The 21,914-nt window shown below is 63.0% G+C and overlaps 3 gene segments (V, D, J or C); all 3 read left to right on the forward strand.

Moving 5' to 3' along the window:
• LOC307181280 (immunoglobulin heavy constant delta-like) overlaps positions 1 to 2,298 on the forward strand; it is a 32,385-nt gene extending 30,087 nt beyond the window's left edge. Inside the window, exons 8-9 of the C gene segment in view lie at positions 1,287 to 1,369; positions 2,025 to 2,298.
• The window catches only part of LOC307181284 (immunoglobulin heavy constant epsilon-like), a 112,387-nt gene that overhangs the window by 44,634 nt on the left and 45,839 nt on the right, over positions 1 to 21,914 (forward strand).
• Positions 11,823 to 13,701, forward strand: LOC307181281 (Ig gamma chain C region-like). The segment is given in 5 exons: positions 11,823 to 11,862; positions 11,964 to 12,257; positions 12,589 to 12,675; positions 12,818 to 13,147; positions 13,232 to 13,701.

The raw sequence follows: 21,914 nt of genomic DNA on the forward strand, positions 1-21,914 counted from the left end.
CTGCGGTGAGAGGTCTGCTCAGATCTTTTGCTCATGTTTAAATCGGGTTGTTTGTTTCCTCACTGTTGGATTTTAACAGTGCTCTGCACATTTTGGACACAGCTGCGTGTTTTGCATGTTTCTAGACATCTGTGGCTTGTGTTTTCATTCTCTTGACTGTCTTTCGCAGGCAGACACTTTTCATTTTAAGTAAGTTCAGCTAATGAATTTTTCTTTTTCATGAAGTGTGCTTTTGGTGTTGTATCTAAAATCTCATTGCCAACACCATGATCACCTAGATTTTCTGCTATTTTCTAGAAGTTCCATAGTTTTATGTTTTATATTTAGGTCAATGAGTTAATTTTGTGACTGCTGTTAAGTTTACACTTAGGTTTATTTTGTGCATGTGGACATCCAGATGTTTCAGCACCATCTGTTGAAAAGACTACCCCTTCTCCATCAAATTACCTTTGCTCCAGTCCACTTGGAGGTGGACCTGGGTGGGGAGAGGTCACCCCTTACCTGAGCTCCTTAGGTGATTCTAGAATGTTCTGTCGCTGAGGGGGACATGCAATCAGATGGCCTAAGCTATGCGAAGAAAAATTATTTCTAACAGAATTCTGCACCCAAACTGATAATAAAATGTAAGGGTAGAATAAAGACATTCTCAGACATGTGGGATCTCAAAAACCTTTCCCTCCAGACATCCTCTCTCAGCAAGCCAAAGCGGACGGCCCTCAGATCTGAGCTCTCCACGTCAGCTCCCCTGGGTCTCCAGCCTGAGGGCCGCCCTGCACATTGTGGATTACCACCGTGTGAGCCACGGCCTTATAGTAAATCTCCTTCTAGATACAGATGAGACAGAGACAGAGACAGACACAGGTACAGACATAGGTGCATCCTATTGATTCTGTTTCCCTGGAGACTAATATGTCCTGAGACACAATGGAGTTTTCTTCCAACCCAAAGGAACCAACTGACTCCAGAGAGGATGGGAGGGCAGGTCCACTGCACTTAGCAGCAGTCCTGAAGAGGGGGTCAAAGTTGCACTGGAAAGCCAGATGGAGAGCCCAGCACCAAGGCCTGATTAAGTCTAAAGGCCATGTTTCCATACGTACAATGTGAGAATGCTAAGTTCTAAGCATTGGGTCCGTTCTGTTCCCTGGCGGCATTTTTCTTTCTAAATGGTGCGTAAAGTAATGGAGCACCGTGCAAGGCACTGCATCTTGGATATGAAGGACGATGGGTGTCACAAACCTGCTGAAAAGTGGGGCGGGCACTTGTAATCTGCACTGGGTGCCCACCAGGCACACGAGCTTCTCGAGAAGGTGGCCTCCATGTGGTCCTGCTATGGGCAGCTGGAGCCCTTCTCCACCTTTAGAGACAAAATGTAGAGACTCCCCCTAGGAAAGAATTCTTTCTCTAGGATTCTTTCTCTAGGAAAGAATACTGTGTTACCGGGGCTCTTGCACTTGGCTCGGCTGTGAAGGTGAGTCCCGCCGTCGGGAGGAATGTGGCAACCTTCCACGCTTGAGGCAGGGGAAGGGGACCAATCAACGCCCCACGCCCACGCCCAGACACAAAGGTCACAGCCAAGGGGCTGCGCTCTCCTCCTGGTCACCGCTGGTCCTGCACCGCGACACGTGTCACTGTCTTCACGGCAGCTGCGCCGTCTTGGGGAAGGGCTCACACATCGCGGAGCCACTGTCCTAACAACAGTGCCACGCCTGACAAATTCCAGCTCAGTTAGCTGGGCGGGAGCCTCCACCAGGCGATGGCGAGTGCTCTGAAGTCACCAGACAACAAACCTCAGCGTGCAGAGCCGTCTGTGAGCCCCCAGGGAGGGGTTAACCCACATTCTCTCCCGGAACCTCCCCCGGCCACTGCTCCTTCAGTCCTCGGGAGCCCCTCCCACGCCCACACCTTCCTTCCCAGTGAGCTGCGGGCCCCCTCTGCACCAGGAGAGAGCCCCCACCCCCAGGGAGCCGGGGGAGCAAGACCCAGGCAGCAGCATCTGGCCAACCTTTGGCCCATTCCACCTGCAGCTGCTGCCGCTGGGCGCGCAAGAACACAAGCGCCGAGTCTCCTTCTGTAAATGCGCAACCGCCCTGCTTGCGCCTGCACGTCTACGGGTCCCACCGCGGACTCAGCAGCCTCGCTGCTCCAGGACAGAGCCCACCCACCGTGCGGCTGCCATCGCCCACCAAGCAGCCTGCTTGCGTGTCCTGGCGGGTCTCAGCCCAGGGTGGACTCTGCCGCGGGGGCCGCTGCCCCATCGTGGGAGGCGGGGTGCAGCGGGGGTCGGGGAACCAGGCCTAACTCTGCCTCGGCCGCATCCACGTGACGGGCGGAGGGGCCGGCCCAACGGGGTGCTAACGGCACCCTGGTCGTCAATCTCTACAGGGATGGGGCAGGGACGGGGTTTTCTGATTCTCAAGACTCTGGGTGCAGCCCAGCGGGAGCCCCAGGAGCCGGCGCCCACCCACGCTTAGTGGATTGAGAGCAGTCGAGAAGGACGCAGTGGGGGGAGTGCTTGCTGACACGGGTGTGGGCCAAATGTGGGGAGCCCCAGATGTGCCCCTCTGAGGTAAGAATTATTCTGAGCCATGGGCAAGTTAAAAAGCAAACAAGAAAAACCCTCGCCTCCCACCTTCCACCGGGAGGGGCAGGGCGATTCCTCAGGGCGCAGCAGGCCCTTATCAGCCCGTCACCACTGGAGGGTGTTCAGGTTAAGCCCGACTCATGCCTCCCCACACCTGCATCTGCCTTCCCACGTACCCGGGCCCAGGAGCTCAAAGTCCCCTTCCTCTGTCTTGTCACTTGTCTGGAACAGCGCCAACCTTCCTGCCGGGACATACCCTGAGCTCCGTGTGCACGCGCGCGCGTTCTTAAATTTCTGGCCGCTCCCTCTGGGTGACCTGTCAGGTCACGATGGTCCAATGCCTATTAGAAGGAAAGAGAAAGTACTTTAGGAAGCCAGTCAGCCATGAAAAGGTCAAGGAAGTAACCCAAGAGAAAGAAGAAAACGCAGCTCTTCATGATGCCTTGTGGAGGTGTTTAGAAAGTTTACTAACAGAGGCCCCTTCACTCCTGAGGGGCAATCCCTGCTGGGACAACATTTCATCAGCCAGCCTGCCCCTGATATCAGGCAAAACCCCAAAAGTCACAGTTAGGCCCACAAACCCCTATGCACCAGCTCGCAGAGGTGGTCTTGCGGGTATTTAATAATCAAGATCAACCGGAGGGGGGAGAAGGAACTCAGCATGAGTAGAGGCATGTCAGAGCTCAAGCTCAGCTGATAGCCCAGCTGTCAGCCACGTTTTGCAAACTCGGGAGAACCCAAAGGACACAAGAAAGTTCAAGCATCAGTCCGGAAGTAAGACCAGAAAAGGGGAATGCTTCAAATGCAAGCCGACTGGCCATTGGGCCCATGAATGCCAGAAGGAGACCCCAGGCCATGCCCAGTCTGCAAGCAGACGGGTCAGCAGAGTGGGACTGCCCTCGGTCCCGAAGGGGAAGGGGGGTTCCTGCTCCTGGGATGGCCATGCTGGACGACTGAGTCAGCCCGGGGATTCTGGCAGCTCCCCCCAACGAGATGTCCATCTCCATCAAGGGGCCCCGGGCGTCCTTGACGTGGCAGGTAGCAAGATCGACTTTTTAGTCCATACGGGAGCCTCTTACTCTGTCCTGATTTCTCACACTGGCCTCTTTCCTCTAAAAGCTGCACTGTAACTGGTGTCGACGGAAAGCCCCTCACCCGTTACTTCACTGGGCCTCTCGTTTGCCGGCTTCAACAGCCTTTGAGCTCGCATGCCTTTCTGCTTGTCCCCGAAAGCCCCAGCCCACTGCTGGGGAGAGAGCTTCTGGGATCCCTTGGGGCCATATTATGAGTAGGAGACCCTGAGCAACCCCTTATTTTGACCCTAACTGAGGCTAATGAGAAGAGGGAGCTAGATCCTATCCCTAAGCACATCTCTGCAGATACGGCGACCCCTGAGAAGGCCGTCAACGTGCTAGCTGCTGCCCAAGGGGGAATGTGCGCCATGTTAAAGGAACAACGCTGGTTTTGGGTAAACCAAACAGGTCAAGTCCAAAAAGGTACTCAGGGCTTCTTATCTGAGGCCTCTCACTCAGGGAGCAGGCAGCCCAGGGGTGGCTCTCACCTGGCCCTTGTTCTCTCGGTTCCTTCCACTCATAGGACCTTGAACCTCTACCTTTCCTCTTCTCCTCTTTGGCCCATGTCTGTTTATCCTCTTAGAAAGATTTGTCTCCTCTACATTATGGCAATTCCATGTGAAGATGATGGGATGCAGGGATTCCAGCCGCTCCCTGAAACAGATCCTGTCAGGGTGGCAGCGGAACTCACCCTGGGGCCCCGTAACAAGGCAGGCGAGAGTTCTGTGGGCCCAGTTAGGCAGGGCCCATGAGCCCAATACCAGCCCGAAGAAGCTACAGAAGAGGGGCCATCGCCCTGATCCTGCCAATAAAGGCTTCTTGGGCCCACACATCTCAGGGGCGATTTGAGGCAGGAGACAGACGGGCCCAGCACAGGAATCAGATCAACCTCTGTCTCCTAACTTTTCCTAGTAAAATTCATTAAAGAATCCCTTGCCACCTGAGCACACCTTGGGGAGGTGCCTGTGGTCCCTGGGGAGCAGGAGGTTCCCCACCCCGAGGACGTGGACAAGGGGCCAGAGGGAAGGGGGCAGAGGCCCGCTCTGGGCCCCGAGGACCCAAGTGTCCAGCCAGGCTCCGCCTCAAGAGTCCTTCAATGCCCACTGAGACCCCGGTTCAGGCTCCACCACGCCTGCGCCACTGGCCTCCAGCCCAGACTCACCGCCCCTCCCCACATGAAGGTAAAGGCAACAGTCCCCATCCCCGTGAGCAAACCCTGAGGGGCTCATTCAGTGGTCAGTGCAGGAGGCCGCAGGAACACAGCTGCACAAGCACCAGGGTGGAGGCCGGCATCAGCCTCCTGGGGCCCCAGTCACCACCCAGCCGTCCACCCACTGAGCTCACGCAGACAGGCCAGTCCTCAGGCCCCATCCCGCCAGCCTGCCCGGACGTCCCGATGAATAAGCGATAGCTGTCTGGGGCTGGCCGCCACCGTCCTCGAGAAGAAACCTGGGAGCCGTGCAGGCAGGAGCCACAGGCACCAGGGAGAGGGCCGGCTGGCCAAGCACAGTGGTGGGCATGGGCTGAGCCTCCTCCTGAGGGTAAAGAGCTGGAGAAGCCCACCCACAAGGGGCTCTGAAGTCCCGTGGAAACGGGGCAGAGCACATGTGACACAGGGCAGGACTCCTTCATATACGAAGAGCACTCGGCAACCAATGACAAGAAAGAAATGTGAGCAGTGGGTCCTGCACTGTAAGGAAAAACCGAGTGGCCAATAACAGGAAGAAAAGGTTTCAATTATTAGGAAAGGTAAAATAAGGAGGAAACTAGGGGCAGTGAGTGACCTTCTTGGCCTCTGAGGGCCTGTGAGCAGTTAAGACCATTCTTCAGGGCCCGGTGGCCTCCTTCCCAGCATACGAGTGCCCAGACTCTGTTGACAGGAGAGTCCACTTGCGGCAAAGGCCCTTCTGAGAGCCGCCATCTGCGCTGGGAGACCAGGCGTCCCAAGGACTCCGACACGGACCATGCAGCCTGCTGGGGTCGGGCATAGAAAACCCAGGATTGGGCAACTCTGAGGCTTGTCCAGAGAGCCTGAGTGTTTGGTTCCAATAGAACATGAGAGGGGCAGTAGAGCACTTCACACAAGGTTAAGGGCGCAGCCCTGCTCTGCTCTGCCCCCTCACACCGACACTCCCTGGGGATCTGCTCCGGAGGCGGGCAGGATGTCCTGGGGATCTGTGCTGGGGGAGGTGGCTGTGGTGCCCATCAGAGTTCAGAGGCCCAGAGGGCTCAGGCGAGGGGCCTATTACCCAGGGTGCTGTGGGCCGAGCAGACATATTCCCTCAGGAGGGTGGAGCCGTGATGGCCGGGGTTCCCACTCTGTCCCCTGGGTCCCTGGGCCCCACTCACCACACCACAAACACCAAAATAATGCATCTCTGTGGCATCTGGACTTCCCCAGGCCCTCTGAGACAGAAAACACCAAAAGAAAAGGGAACTTCAGGAAGCAAGCCATGCCGCTGGGTTTCAGTCCTGTTCTTAGTATTTGCAGGGTTGTGGACAAGGAGTTCACACTTCCAGGAACTGGTTACCAGTCCTAGGAAGCAGGGCTGCAGACACAGAGCACAGCCCTGAAGAGCCACATCTGCCTGGGGCCAGAGCAGGGAGGGGGCGTGGAGCCCTGGGCTGCAGGGGAGCGAGGCCAGCAACCCAAGCCTTGGTGAGTGGGGTCTGAGAGGACCAGGGCAGGCAGTGGAATGGAGCCACGGAGGGAAGACTGGCCTCGGGGACCCACAGAGCGGCAGGAGCAGCCCAGCGGGCACGGGGAAGGCGGGCTGCCCAGGGCTCACGTGCTGCCCAGGGCAGGGACTAGGGAGCCCAGGCAGGGGCGTGTCCACACCAACAGGGCTGGAAACACAGGGGCGGCAGAGCTCGGTGGGGCTGCTTGGCCTTCGAGGACCGTGATGGGCTGGGGGACGGGAGCCTCAGGGCTTCGCTCAGCCAGATGTACTGCAGGCACAGGGCTGGGCTGGGGCTGAGGACGAGGCCAGGATGGACAGGTGGCTCTGAGCGAGGACAGAGGGAGGACGCTGGCTAGCACAGGGGAAGGAAAGCCCCCCCCCCATGGCGGGGGGCTGAGGGTCCGGTCCAGGACAGTGGGGCCTGCTTGAGTCCCAGGGCAGTGGCAGGCGGGGTGGCGGTGGGCTCTGGGCTGGGGCCGGGACCCAGGACAGCGGGAGCGCCGGGAGCACAGCAGGCAGGGCTGGCCTGGGCTCCTGTGTGCCCCGAGCTGGCCGCACAGGGGAGGGGCTGAGCACGCAGCTGCACAGGCTACAAAGGGGCAGGGGAAGCCAGGGCCTGAGGGCCGGGAGCAGGGACTGGGGGCCGGGAGCGGGGAGGCAGAGGGCAGGTGACCCGGCAACTGGAGGGAGAAACGACCAGAGCAGGATGCCGGGGTGGTGGGAGAAAGAGGGTGAAGCTTGGAAGGCCAGGAGCTCCTCTGGGAGGGGCCCACGGTGCGACAGGGGCTCTGCCAGGGGAGAGGGGTTGAACACAGGGTGGGCACCTAGCGACTCCAGGGAACAGAGCTCAGCCCTGGGAACGAAAGGAGGCAGGAGGGAAGCTGCACTAGGGTGAGGGCTCGGGGATGGGCCAGAGGGGCAGGTGTGCTGAGGGCCAGAGCTCCAGGGACAAGTGGCAGGGAGGCAGCAGGTGAGCAGGGGGCTGGGAGGGCAGGGGGCTGCCTGGGAGCTTTGGGGGAGCAGGTAGAGCTAGTGTAGGTGAACCTGGGGCAGGGAGGGCCGGGGGCTGCCCGGGAGCTTTGGGGGAGCAGGTAGAGCTAGTGTAGGTGATCTGGGGCTGGGGGGGTAGGGGGCTGCCCGAGAGCTTTGGGGGAGCAGGTAGAGCTAGTGTAGGTGAACCTGGGGCAGGGAGGGCAGGGGGCTGCCTGGGAGCTTTGGGGGAGCAGGTAGAGCTAGTGTAGGTGACCTGGGGCTGGGAGGGCAGGGGACTGCCTGGGAGCTTTGGGGGAGCAGGTAGAGCTAGTGTAGGTGAACCTGGGGCAGGGAGGGCAGGGGGCTGCCCGGGAGCTTTGGGGGAGCAGGTAGAGCTGGTGTAGGTGAGCCTGGGGCTGGGGGGGTAGGGGGCTGCCCGAGAGCTTTGGGGGAGCAGGTAGAGCTAGTGTAGGTGAACCTGGGGCTGGGAGGGCAGGGGGCTGCCTGGGAGCTTTGGGGGAGCAGGTAGAGCTAGTGTAGGTGAACCTGGGGCAGGGAGGGCAGGGGGCTGCCCGGGAGCTTTGGGGGAGCAGGTAGAGCTGGTGTAGGTGAGCCTGGGGCTGGGGGGGTAGGGGGCTGCCCGAGAGCTTTGGGGGAGCAGGTAGAGCTAGTGTACGTGAACCTGGGGCTGGGAGGGCAGGGGGCTGCCCGGGAGCTTTGGGGGAGCAGGTAGAGCTAGTGTAGGTGACCTGGGGCTGGGGGGTCAGGGGGCTGCCTGGGAGCTTTGGGGGAGCAGGTAGAGCTAGTGTAGGTGAACCTGGGGCAGGGAGGGCAGGGGGCTGCCCGGGAGCTTTGGGGGAGCAGGTAGAGCTAGTGTAGGTGACCTGGGGCTGGGAGGGCAGGGGGCTGCCCGAGAGCTTTGGGGGAGCAGGTAGAGCTAGTGTAGGTGAACCTGGGGCAGGGAGGGCAGGGGGCTGCCCAGGAGCTTTGGGGGAGCAGGTAGAGCTAGTGTAGGTGACCTGGGGCTGGGAGGGCAGGGGGCTGCCTGGGAGCTTTTGGGGAGCAGGTAGAGCTAGTGTAGGTGACCTGGGGCTGGGAGGGCAGGGGGCTGCCTGGGAGCTTTTGGGGAGCAGGTAGAGCTAGTGTAGGTGACCTGGGGCAGGGAGGGCAGGGGGCTGCCCGGGAGCTTTGGGGGAGCAGGTAGAGCTAGTGTAGGTGAGCCTGGGGCTGGGGGGGTAGGGGGCTGCCCGAGAGCTTTGGGGGAGCAGGTAGAGCTAGTGTAGGTGAACCTGGGGCTGGGAAGGCAGGGGGCTGCCCGGGAGCTTTGGGGGAGCAGGTAGAGCTAGTGTAGGTGACCTGGGGCTGGGGGGGCAGCGGGCTGCCTGGGAGCTTTGGGGGAGCAGGTAGAGCTAGTGTAGGTGAACCTGGGCCAGGGAGGGCAGGGGGCTGCCCGGGAGCTTTGGGGGAGCAGGTAGAGCTAGTGTAGGTGACCTGGGGCTGGGAGGGCAGGGGGCTGCCTGGGAGCTTTGGGGGAGCAGGTAGAGCTAGTGTAGGTGACCTGGGGCTGGGAGGGCAGGGGACTGCCTGGGAGCTTTGGGGGAGCAGGTAGAGCTAGTGTCAGTGAACCTGGGGCAGGGAGGGCAGGGGGCTGCCCGGGAGCTTTGGGGGAGCAGGTAGAGCTGGTGTAGGTGAACCTGGGGCTGGGGGGGTAGGGGGCTGCCCGAGAGCTTTGGGGGAGCAGGTAGAGCTAGTGTAGGTGAACCTGGGGCAGGGAGGGCAGGGGGCTGCCTGGGAGCTTTGGGGGAGCAGGTAGAGCTAGTGTAGGTGAACCTGGGGCAGGGAGGGCAGGGGGCTGCCCGGGAGCTTTGGGGGAGCAGGTAGAGCTGGTGTAGGTGAGCCTGGGGCTGGGGGGGTAGGGGGCTGCCCGAGAGCTTTGGGGGAGCAGGTAGAGCTAGTGTAGGTGAACCTGGGGCTGGGAGGGCAGGGGGCTGCCCGGGAGCTTTGGGGGAGCAGGTAGAGCTAGTGTAGGTGACCTGGGGCTGGGAGGGCAGGGGGCTGCCTGGGAGCTTTGGGGGAGCAGGTAGAGCTAGTGTAGGGGAGCCTGGGGCTGGAGGGCAGGGCGCCAGGGGCTGCCTCAGGGCTTCTGGGGAGCAGGTAGAGCTAGTGTAGCTGAGCCTTGGGCTGGGAGTGCAGGGGCCTTCCTGGGAGCTTTTGGGGAGCAGGTAGAGCTTCTGCAGGTGAGTACGGGGCTGGGAAGGTAGGGGGCTTCCTAGTAGCATTGGGGGAGCAGGTAGAGCTAGTGTAGGTGAGCCTGGGGCTGGGAGGGCAGGGGGCTGCCCTGGAGCTTTGGCGGAACAGGTAGAGCTTCTGCAGGTGAGCACGGGGCTGGGAGAGCAGGGGGCTGCCTGGGAGCTTTGGGGGAGCAGGTAGAGCTAGTGTAGGTGAGCCTGGGGCTGCGGGGGTAGGGGGCTGCCCGAGAGCTTTGGGGGAGCAGGTAGAGCTAGTGTAGGTGAACCTGGGGCTGGGAGGGCAGGGGGCTGCCCGGGAGCTTTGGGGGAGCAGGTAGAGCTAGTGTAGGTGACCTGGGGCTGGGGGAGCAGGGGGCTGCCTGTGAGCTTTGGGGGAGCAGATAGAGCTTCTGTAGGTGAACACGGGGCTGGGAGTGTAGGGGGCTTCCCAGGAGCCTTGGTGGAGCAGGTAGAGCTAATGCAGGTGAGCCTGGGTCTGGGAGGGCAGGGGGCTGCCCATGAGTTTTGGGGGAGCAGGGAGAGCTTCTGCAGGTGAGCCCGGATCCAGGATGGCAGGGGGCTGCCTGGGAGCTTTGGGGGAGCCGGTAGAGCTAGTGTAGCTGAGCCTGGGACTGGGTGGGCAGGGGGCTGCCCGGGAGCTTTGGGGAACCAGGTAGAGCTAGTGTAGGTGACCTGGGGCTGGGAGGGCAGGGGGCTGCCCGGGAGCTTTGGGGGAGCAGGTAGAGCTTGTGCAGGTGAGCCTGGGCCTGGGAGGGCAGTGGGCTGCCCAAGAGCATGAGGGAGCAGGTAGAGTTTCTGCAGCTGAGCATGGTGGGTGGAAGGGTAAGGGGCTGCCCCAGGAGCTTTGGGGTAGCAGGTATGCCTTGTGCAGGTGAACAGGAGCCTGGGAGGGGATGGGACTGCCCTGGGAGCTTTGGGGAGCAGGGAGAGCTTGTGCAGGTGAGCAGGGGTTTGGGAGGACAGGGACCTGCCCAGGACCTCAGCAGACCAGGTACTGGGGTGAGCAGGTGAGTAGGCAAGTGTCATAGGGTGCAGGGACCGTTGGTGCTGTGGGCCCAGCGCTCCAGGGACAGTAGGCAGTCCGACGCCAGCTGAGCAGATGACATGAGGGTACAGCATCCCTGAGCTGAGCCCAGAGACCTGAGCCTAGGGGACTGGCAGGGCAGGACGCAGGGCAGCTGGCAGTGGGGGCAGAGCAGGGAGTCCTACAGGAGAGCGGGCTGGGGGCCCCCCTGGGGTGTGCGGAGGGCCCAGGGCAGGAGAGAAGGGACGCAAGGGCAGGGACGACTCAGGCCTGAGACGGTGAACCGGAGCTCAGATGAGCAGAGGCTAGACACTCGATGGACAGGAAGCCCGGGCTCAGCTGAGGGGCCAGGATGAGGGGTGGAGGCAGGTGAGGGAGCATCTAGAGGAGGGGAACCTGAGTGCCCTGAGAAAGGAGAGCAGCCTTTCCGCTGGAGCTGAGGGGGCTGGTAAGGCCGGGCGCAGGGGGCTACCCCAAGAACTCAGGGGAGCAGGCGGGGTTGTGCAGGGCAGCAGGGGGCTGCGAGGGCAGGGGCTGCCCACGAGCCCTGGGGTCAGGGGACGAGGGCCTGAGCTAAAGGTGCTTTGGTCTGGTGGGAGGGGCCAGGCGGACGGCAAGGCCGGGTGGAGAGAGGACCATGGGAGGGAAGGTCTCTGGGGCTGAAGGGGCACGGGCGACCCTGAGGGGACCCAGTGGGCCGCAGTTCTTGTACCCAGGGTCCCAACCCTGTTCCAGGAGACTGTAGGAGCTGGGACAGGAGGGGTGAATGTGCAGAAGTGAGGTGGGGTTGACAGGGCAGTGGACTTGGCAGAGGGGAAACGAGGGGCTCTTTAGGGGCTCAGACGGGTCTGCATACCTGGGCTGCGCAGAGCAGGGTCAGAGGGGACAGGTCCAGCCGGGGAATGGGGCTTGGGGTGCCAGCACCCTGCAGGAGGAGAAGGCCAGGGGCAGTGCAAGGCTCCCGGGGATGCCAATGGGCAGAGTGATCCAGAACACACAGGCCCTGGGTGGCAAAGAGCAGGCCAGGACAAGGGGACAGGAGCAGAGCAGGGCAGTGGGCTCAGGGAGCAGTAGCCACTGGTCAGGGCTCAGACCGAGGGCCTGATCAGGCCAGACACCCACAGGAGGGTAGGGACCCCGGGGATCTGTTAGACCCTGGGCTCAGTGGTCACCCAGCACTGGCCCCCAGCTGTGTCTGGGGCCCACAGCTGCAGACGCAGGGACCTGGGGTGGGAGACAGCCATGCTGGGCCGCTGGTCTTCAGACACGCTGGAAGCACAAGGTCACTGGGCTCAGCAATGGCCCAGGCCTGCACGCCTGATGCCCTGCCTGGACCCTCGCAGGGGTGAGGCCCTGGCAGTCACACGGCCTCCTCCCTCACAGTCTCCGTCAAGGCCCCGGAAGTCTACACTCTGGATTCCAGCTGTGGGAGCACAACCGGCTCCACAGTGGTCGTGGGCTGCCTGGTCTCGAGCTACATCCCTGAGCCAGTGACCGTGACCTGGAACTCGGGCATCCTACCCAGCAGCGTGCACACCTTCCCATCCGTCCGAGGGTCCTCGGGGCTGTACTCTCTCAGCAGCACTGTGACCGTGCCTGCCAGCACCTCGTCCGGCAAGACCTTCACCTGCAACGTAGCCCACCCGGCCAGCAGCACCAAGGTGGACAAGCGCATCGGTGAGAGGACGGGCCGCAGGGAGGGTGTCCACTACGAGACAGGCCCGGGGTCAGCCCTCCCACCTGAACGGACCACACACCAGGGATGGTGAATCCCACCCAGGGTGTCACGGGAGGCCTGTCTCTCTCCCTCACCTGAAGGCCTCCCAGGCTCAGGGAGGGGGTCCTCTGGGCGTTTCCACCAGGTCCAGGGTGGGCACAGGCTGGACGCCTCCCCCAGCCCCTGGGGCCACAGAGTGGGCACAGGTCTCACCTGCCAAAACCTGCCCCTGCCCTAAGCCCAGCCCCAGGCCGTCCCCAACCCCGGTAACCTCCAGTCTGTTCTCTGCAGAGTTCAAGGTCTGCAAAGATCCCAAATGCCCCAAGTGTCCCGAATGCCACAAGTGTCCCGAATGCCAACAGTGTCCCAAATGTCCACGTAAGTCAGCCGGCCTCATCCTACGCACCTCGGGGGTGGACCTCGCCCAGGCGTGGCCTTGGGGCTTGGGGGAAGGGGATGGATGGGTGCCCAAGAGGAGGTCTACCCAGGGGCTGACTCCCTACCGTGTCTCCCCAACCAGCCCCTGAGCTCCCAGGAGGACCGTCCGTCTTCATCTTCCCCCCGAAACCCAGGGACACCCTCACAATATCCCAAACTCCCGAGGTCACCTGCGTTGTGGTTGACGTGGGCCACGAGGACCCCGATGTCCAGTTCTCCTGGTATGTGGACGATGTAGAGATGCGTACGGCCAAGACGAAGCCAAGGGAGGAGCAGTTCAACAGCACCTACCGTGTGGTCAGCGCCCTGCCCATCCTGCACCAGGACTGGCTGAAGGGAAAGGAGTTCAAGTGCAAGGTCAACAACAAAGGCCTCCCGGCCCCCATCGAGAGGACCATCTCCAAGGCCAAAGGTGGGTCAGGTGGACGGGCGCAGGAGGGTCCCTGGGGGCCAAGAGCAGTGACCATCGTGCTAACAGCCATACCTCTCCCCACAGGGCAGCCCCGGGAGCCGCAGGTGTACGTACTGGCCCCACCGCGGGAAGAGCTGGCCAAGAGCTCGGTCAGCGTCAGCATAACCTGCATGGTCACCGACTTCTACCCGAGCGACATCGATGTGGAGTGGCAGAGAAACGGGCAGCCGGAGCAAGAGGAAAACTATGGCACGACCCCACCCCAGCTGGAGGCCAACGGGTCCTTCTTCCTGTACAGCAAGCTCAGGGTGGACAAGAAGAGCTGGCAGCGGGGAGACACCTACACGTGTGTAGTGTTGCACGAGGCTCTACACAATCACAACACGCAGAAGTCCATCACCCAGTCTTCGGGTAAATGAGCCCCACGGCATTGTTGCCCCAGCGAGCCCTCCCTCCCCTTGGGCTCTCAGGGTCCAGCGAGGACGCCTGAGCCCCAGCCCTGTGTACATGCCTCCCGGGCGCCATGAAATAAAGCGCCCAGCGCCGCCCTGGGACCCGCAACGCTGTCATGGTTCTTTCCGAGCAGAGCCCTGGGGCACGCGGGCCTGCATGGGGCAGGGGGGGCCCGGCTCTGGGTCACAGTTTGTCACCACCAGTGCGGGAGAGCTGACCCCCTCAGGGCCGGACCCAAGTGTGCGGGCCTGCGCAGGCCGCTTGGGGGCTGCCCGAGGCCGGGGAGGGCCCCTCCCGGAGGGGACAGCTGCTCCGGCCGCCCTCCACCCCGCAGCTGCTGGGGCTGGAGTGTGTGCCCAGAATGGGAGAAGCCCACCAGAGACCCTCAGGAGAATGAGTGCCCACTTCTTCCCGCCCCTGTTCCAGCCCAAGCTGTGGGACACTGGCCGTCCTCGTCCCCACATTCCTGTCCCCGGCTCCAGAGTCCGCGTGCTGGCTCTCTGCCCTCACGGGGGCCACACACAGCCCGGGGTGGAGGGATGGCCCTGCTGCACTGTCAGGCACGGGAGATCAGGACCCCCGCCCCTCAGGCCAGGTGGCTCTGCCCTGCTTGTCCCTGCCAGGGGCCAGGCCTGTGCACTCATGGGGACCCGCATCCCTGTGCCCACAAGGGGCAGAGGCAAGCAGCCCTGAGTGCCCAGGGAGGGACCCTCCATACGCACCCGTGGACACTGAGCCCAGAGCCATTGAAAACAAGCCCCCCACTGAGCCACACCAGCCGGCACACCACCGCCTTCATCCACATGCACTCACCTGCCCGCGCACACACGTGTGCAGTGCACCCACCACAACACCCACATGCGTGCACACACGCGGGCCTTGCACACGGGCCCTCCCACAGGGCAGCCGCACAGACGCACACCCGACCACAGAGCTGGGTCTCATGAGCCCTCACCGTAGACCCCAGGCTGGTCCCCACCCTCCAACGCCCACGGGACAGAGACCAGCACTGTGCTGCCCCTTCCCTGGGCCAGGGCCCACAGCCCACACGCTCTGCTGACACTCCCGCCCTCCGGGTCTGGCCCCCAGCGGGAGAGGCGGCCGGGGCCTGAGCCACTGTCCTGCGGGGGGTCCGGGCGCCCTCCCCGCAAGCGCCCCAGCTCAGCGCACAGCACAGGGGAGGGAGCAGGACCCACTGGCCAGGCCGAGACGGGGGCCCAGGCTGGAGGAATGGGGGGCTGGGGCCGGTGCTCAGCGGCTGTCCTCAGGTGCCTCTGGCCCGGCCCACCGGGGCATCCCGCCACCACCGCGCCACACTGGGAGCCGCGCTGCGAGGCCCCATGAACCCAGCCCTGCCCCCGGGGGCAGGCACAGCACTGACCCCACCCTCCCTGTGCAGAGCTGCTGCTAGAGGAGGAGACCTGTGCTGATGCCCAAGACGGGGAGCTGGACGGGCTGTGGACGACCATCTCCATCTTCATCACCCTCTTCCTGCTCAGCGTGTGCTACAGCGCCACCGTGACGCTCTTCAAGGTGGGCGGGCCGGCCCCGCGGCGCCCTCGCTGTCCCCACTGTGTCTCCTCCTGGCCCCCGGCCCCTCACTGTCCCTCAAGTCCCCTCACTGTCCCCTCACAGACCCTCACTGTCCTTCACTGCCCCTCACTGTCCCCTCACTGCCCCTCACTGTCCCTCAAGTCCCCTCACTGTCCCCTCACAGTCCCTCACTGTCCCTCACTGTCCCTCACGGGCCCTCACTGTCCCTCAAGTCCCCTCACTGTCCCCTCACAGACCCTCACTGTCCCCTCACAGTCCCCTCACAGACCCTTCACCTTCCCTGACTGTCCGTCACTGTCCTTCACTGTCCCTCATGGCCCCTCACTGTCCCTCACTATCCCTCACTGTCCCCTCACTGTCCTTCACTGTCCCTCACGGTCCCTCACTGTCCCCTCACAGTCCCTCACTGTCCCCTCACAGTCCCCTCACAGTCCCTCACTGCCCTTCACTGCCCCCACGGGCCCTCACTGTCCCTCACTGTTCTTCACTGTCCCCTCACTGTCCCTCACTGTCCCTAACGGTCCCTCACGATCCCTCACTGTCCTTCACTATCCCTCACTGTCCCCTCACTGTCCCTCACTGTCTACTCACAGACCCTCACTGTCCTTCACTATCCCTCACTGTCCTTCACGGTCCCTCACTGTCCCTCACAGTCCCTCACTGTCCCTCACTGTCCCTCACGGTCCCTCACTGTCCCTCACTGTCCCTCAAGGGCCCTCACTGTCCTTCACTGTCCCTCAAGGGCCCTCACTGTCCCTCACTGTCCCCTCACAGTCCCTCACAGTCCCTCACTGTCCCTCACTGTCCCTCACGGGCCCTCACTGTCACTCACTGTCCCTCACTGTCCCCTCATAGTCCCTCACTGTCCCTCACTGTCCCCTCACAGTCCCTCACGGTCCCTCACTGCCCCTCACGGGCCCTCACTGTCCCTCACTGTCCCTCACTGTCCCACACTGTCCCCTCACAGTCCCTCACTGTCCCTCACTCTCCCCTCACAGTCCCTCACTGTCCTTCACTGCCCCTCACGGGCCCTGACTGTCCTTCACGGTCCCTCACGGTCCCTCACTGTCCTGCACTGTCCCTCACTGTCCCTCACTGTCCCCTCACAGTCCCTCACTGTCCCTCACTGTCCCTAATGGGCCCTCACTGTCCCCTCACTGTCCCGCACTGTCCCGTACTGTCCCTCACTGTCCCCTCACTGTCCCTCACTGTTCTTCACTGTCCCCTCACTGTCCCTCACTGTCCCTAACAGGCCCTCACTCTCCCTCACGGGCCCTCACTCTCCCTCACTGTCCCTCACTGTCCCCTCACTGTCCCTCACTGTCCATCACTGTCCCCTACTGTCCCTCACTGTCCCTCACTCTCCCACACTGTCCCCATCATGGCCTCCTGTCCCCCCGGAACTCCTCGCTGTCCGTCGGCCCGGGGAATGGGGACAGGCCCTGGGGGGCGGCCCGGGTGGTTTCCAGCCTGCGCTCACTCCCGCTGCCCCTCAGGTGAAGTGGATCTTCTCGTCGGTGGTGGAGCTGAAGCGGACGATTGTCCCCGACTACAGGAACATGATCGGACAGGGTGCCTAGCGCTCGCTACGGGCTGCGTCCTGGGCTGCCCCTGACCTATAGGACCACGTCTACCCCCCTGTACCGCTCAGCCTGCGCCAGGCCTCTCCTCCGCCCGCTGACCTCGCCAGCCTCTGAGCTCACGAGCACCCTCACCTGCACCCCCGGCCTCTGGCCTCGTGGCCACCACAACCTGCCCCCCACCCCACTCACAGACCCGAGGGGACCGCAGGTGATGCCCAGCCTGAGCTGATGTCCCCGCAGGACACCTCCGGGACGCCAGGGACCACCGGGAACGCCCGGGTCGGCGTGGGGGTCCCCCTCGAACAGGAGGAGGCCAGCATCTGGGCCTCTGCACAGGGCCTGGCCCCTGCATCTTGTCCCGGCCGAGCTCCAGACGCAGGGTCCCCGGGAGGAGGGCCTGTGCCAGATGCTGGAGGGGAGCCGCCCGCCTCTCCCAGCAGGAGAGCTTCTGCAGGTGCCGCTAACGGTCCCTCAGGTCACCTCCACCGAGGACGCTGCTCAGAGCAAGGCCTGGGCCCGAGGCCGCTGCAGGAGCCCCAGCGCGGGAGGCGGTGAGGTCCAGCCAGACCGGCCTCCCGGGGAGCACGCTGTTGACCTGGTGCCCCGCGGGCTGAGCTGGAGGGGCTCCCGGAAAAGAGGGCAGAAGGCGCGGCCAGCCCATCCTGCAGCCAAAGGCCTGAGGCACGTACAGCAGGAGCTCCGCCTGCACCGGGGTGGGGGTGAGAGACGCGACCCGCGTAGGGCCAGCCTCGGACCCCGGGCCCCCGCCTCAGGGCCCGGTACCAGCTCTCCGGTCTCTGCGGAAAAGCGCAGTCAGCATGCGCGTGTGGTGGAGCTGCTCCCGGACTGGAGAGAAGGGCCCCGTGATCGCAGCTCGGGAGGCTTTTCTCCTTTCTGACCATGGGGCCCGTCGATGCTCTTCGCTGTGTCTTCATTTTGTTACGACAATAAAGCGTTCTTTACAGTCGCCTAGCTCGCTGAGAAGTCTCCCTGGGTTGACACGCCGCCTACCCTCGGGAAATCCACAGCCAGTCTCCCCCATGCCACCACCCAAGCCTGGGGTTCCCACCTGGCCTGTGGGTGCAGGGGCGAGCCAGGGGCCTGGGGGAGCCATGCGGAAGCCGCACGTGTTGGGTGTGTCTGCACAGGCGGCTGTAACAGACACCACAGGGGGCCTTTGACCACAGACGTCACTGTCTGACACCCTGGAGGCTGGAATCCCAGATCCTGGAGGTGCAGGGCTGGCTTCTCCCGAGGCCTGGCTCCGTGCCGCGTAGACGCCGTCTTCTCCGTGTCCTCACGTGGTCGTCCCTCTGTGCGTGTCTCTGTCCTAATGTCCTCCTCTTTTAAGGACGCCAGGCAGACTGGATTAGGACCCACCCTAGAGACCCCAGTTTACATCACCACATCTTTACAGACCCCATCTCCAAATACAGTTACATTCTGAGGTCCTGGGAGTCCGGGCTTCAAAGCTGGAATTTGGGGACACAATTCAGCCCAAAACAGCCGAGCTGGGTGCGAGAAAGGAGGACCGGGGGGATGCCAGGACCCCAGGCCAGGAGGGGCAGCGGTGGGGAGGGGCTGCCAAAGGGGAGCAGAGCCAGACCCGGCTCACCGCTCAGGACAGACGGCAGTGAGAAGGACCGCAGGAGGGGAGGGGGTCGGGTGGCACTGAGCTCAGCTGGCTGCACAGAGGTGACCAGTGTGTCACAGGAGAAGCAGGAGTGGGGCTCCAGGGGCTCTGGTGAGGGACCAGGAAGGGTGGCCGTGCAGAGGCGATGAGGCCGCTGTGCCCGCCGGCCGGCAAGGATGCAGGGATGGGTCAGGACTCCGCCCTCACGGAGACCAGGGACCCATCCCTCCTGGTGATTCCACCTCAGAGGAGACACACCCCTCCCAGAGGGCAGAGTCGGGATCCACAGCTGTCAGCCCTTCTCAGTAAAACCTCCAAAACAGTGGGCCGGGGTCTGGGTCGGGTGCTGGCCGTGCTGGGCGCCCTCAGGCCGGCGTTTCAGGGGGCTGGCTCATCCCGGGGACGCAGCCTTGGGCTGCTGGAAGCCACACTTGTGTTTGTTGCAGCCTTTCAGGGCGAGGGGACTAGCAGGACAGCCCCCCAGACCGGCAGCCGGAGTCTGCTCAGCAGGGACGCTGCACCCCAAGGCCGTCCGATGTGCCGGTGCAGCTTCCTGTGGGGGGACAGAGACAGACAGAGGCAGAGACAGAGAGAACGGTATGCAGGGAAGGGACTGCATCGCTCAGCAGTCCCTGCACCAAACGGGGAGGCCGGGAGGGGCGGCAAACAGGATGGCCGAGGATGCACAGCAGTGTCCGGGAGAACACCTGGCCCTCGGGGACCCTGCCAGCACGCTGGGCACGCCGGCACAGGACCCCCTCTGCCTGCTGGGCTCCATGGGGGCTCCCGGTGACGGACCTGGGGGTCAGCCCACACCCTGCGTTTCCCTCCCGCGAAACATGTGACCGAGAAGCTGAAGTTGCCTGAGGGCAGCACCGCCTGCCCAGCCCTGGGCCCTGCCCCTCACTTCCATCCCCCAGACCAACGAGCAGCCGCTAGCCGGCCCGCCCCGCACGAACGCCAGGGTGGTCACACGAGGGCCGGCCCCACGGCCTCCTAGCTGAACCCCGTCCCTGGCACGGCTGCCTCTGGGCCCCTGGAGAACTGCCCCACACTGGGCCCCAGGGCTCCCACCCTCCCCCCCCCAGCAGTGCCACACCACACGGCATCCCTCACCTCTCCACGCCCCCCGAGCACCCCGAAGACAGTGGCCGACGCCTGCCCTTGAGCCCCTCGGGCTGCCCCTGTGTGCGCCTGAGATCAGCCTCCCGCTGCGTCCTGACCCCTAGCGCCCCCCAGACCATGAGCTCCGCACACACCTGTCAGTGCCTCACCTCACCACCACACACCTCCATCTGTGTCTTACACACACACACGGGCGCCCAGAGGTTCCAGCCTAGCCCCAAGGTCGAAGGCAACAGGGGGCCCGCCTATCACAGCCCCACACCACCCCACTTTGGGGCAAGTCCCAGAAGAGCATCTGTTCCCTCCACAGAGAGACCTGGGCTGGGCGTGGGTGCTGACCACCCCAGGCTTCTCCCAGGCCCCTGGGCTCGGGCCCACACCGGTTCTGACTGAGCAACCCCTGAAACACAGCGACGGCCTTGAGCCCATGGCCCAGCCCACGCTGGAGCCCAGAGCCAGATCTAGGACTCAGAGTCCCCACCAGCCCGATCCAGCGTCTGAGTCCAGCCCAGCCGAGCCAAGGGCTCACTCCCCAGGCTCAGTCCCGCCCTCAGTGCCCCCAGGGCCAAGTGCGCTGCCCCCCATGCCCTGCTCCTGTCCCCTGCCCACCCTCCCTGCTGTCCACCCCCAGGCCCCGTTCGTGCAGAATGAGGATGCAGAGAAGACCTTCTGGGGAAGGTCCAGGGGAGTTTCCAGGGCTGCAGGCAGGGCCCTAGGCTGTGAGGCAGGGTCCCACAGCAGAAGGCGCTTCCCAAGGGGTCCGCAGTGTGACCACAGCAGCCCTGCAGCACCCACCCACATCCCCTGTGCCCTCGTCCTGACGTAGGAGATAGATGGGCTCCAGGCTGAGCAGCTGCAACCACTCTCCTGCTGACACTTCGAGATGATTGGCCAGAGACCACCTGGAACACCGTCCGCATGTAAGCAACCTAAGCCGCCCCTACGGCACATGACGCACTGCAAGTTCCCCGTGTGCTCTTCCACTCTGACCTTCCTCCTAGTAAACACTGTCTCTATTTCACAGTCTTGGTCTCTTTCCTAAATTATTTCTTCAAAGAAGCAAGACAGAAGTCCATCTTCCAGCTGATCCACTGCCAGAATCAGGTCGACCCCTCCTCTTTACTTTTCCTTTTAAAGTTCCTTAAAGTAAAGAATCCCTTGCCACCTGAGCACACCTTGGGGAGGTGCCTGTGGTCCCTGGGGAGCAGGAGGTTCCCCACCCCGAGGACGTGGACAAGGGGCCAGAGGGAAGGGGACAGAGGGCAGCTCTGGGCCCCGAGGACCCAAGTGTCCAGCCAGGCTCCGCCTCAAGAGTCCTTCAATGCCCACTGAGACCCCGGTTCAGGCTCCACCACGCCTGCACCACTGGCCTCCAGCCCAGACTCACCGCCCCTCCCCACATGAAGGTAAAGGCAACAGTCCCACTCCCCGTGGGCAAACCCTGAGGGGTTCATTCAGTGGTCAGTGCAGGAGGCCGCAGGAACACAGCTGCACAAGCACCAGGGTGGAGGCCGGCATCAGCCTCCTGGGGCCCCAGTCACCACCCAGCCGTCCACCCACTGAGCTCACGCAGACAGGCCAGTCCTCAGGCCCCATCCCGCCAGCCTGCCCGGACGTCCCGATGAATAAGCGATAGCTGTCTGGGGCTGGTCGCCACCGTCCTCGAGAAGAAAGCTGGGAGCCGTGCAGGCAGGAGCCACAGGCACCAGGGAGAGGGCCGGCTGGCCAAGCACAGTGGTGGGCATGGGCTGAGCCTCCTCCTGAGGGTAAAGAGCTGGAGAAGCCCACCCACAAGGGGCTCTGAAGTCCCGTGGAAACGGGGCAGAGCACATGTGACACAGGGCAGGACTCCTTCATATACAAAGAGCACTCGGCAACCAATGACAAGAAAGAAATGTGAGCAGTGGGTCCTGCACTGTAAGGAAAAACCGAGTGGCCAATAACAGGAAGAAAAGGTTTCAATTATTAGGAAAGGTAAAATAAGGAGGAAACTAGGGGCAGTGAGTGACCTTCTTGGCCTCTGAGGGCCTGTGAGCAGTTAAGACCATTCTTCAGGGCCCGGTGGCCTCCTTCCCAGCATACGAGTGCCCAGACTCTGTTGACAGGAGAGTCCACTTGCGGCAAAGGCCCTTCTGAGAGCCGCCATCTGCGCTGGGAGACCAGGCGTCCCAAGGACTCCGACACGGACCATGCAGCCTGCTGGGGTCGGGCATAGAAAACCCAGGATTGGGCAACTCTGAGGCTTGTCCAGAGAGCCCGAGCATTTGGTTCCAATAGAACATGAGAGGGGCAGTAGAGCACTTCACACAAGGTCAAGGGCGCAGCCCTGCTCTGCTCTGCTCCCTCACACCGACACTCCCTGGGGATCTGCTCCGGAGGCGGGCAGGATGCCCTGGCGATCTGGGCTGGGAGGGAGGGG

The sequence above is a fragment of the Stenella coeruleoalba genome, assembly GCF_951394435.1.
Source record: "Stenella coeruleoalba genome assembly, contig: scaffold_225, whole genome shotgun sequence".
Classification (NCBI taxonomy): Eukaryota; Metazoa; Chordata; class Mammalia; order Artiodactyla; family Delphinidae; genus Stenella; species Stenella coeruleoalba.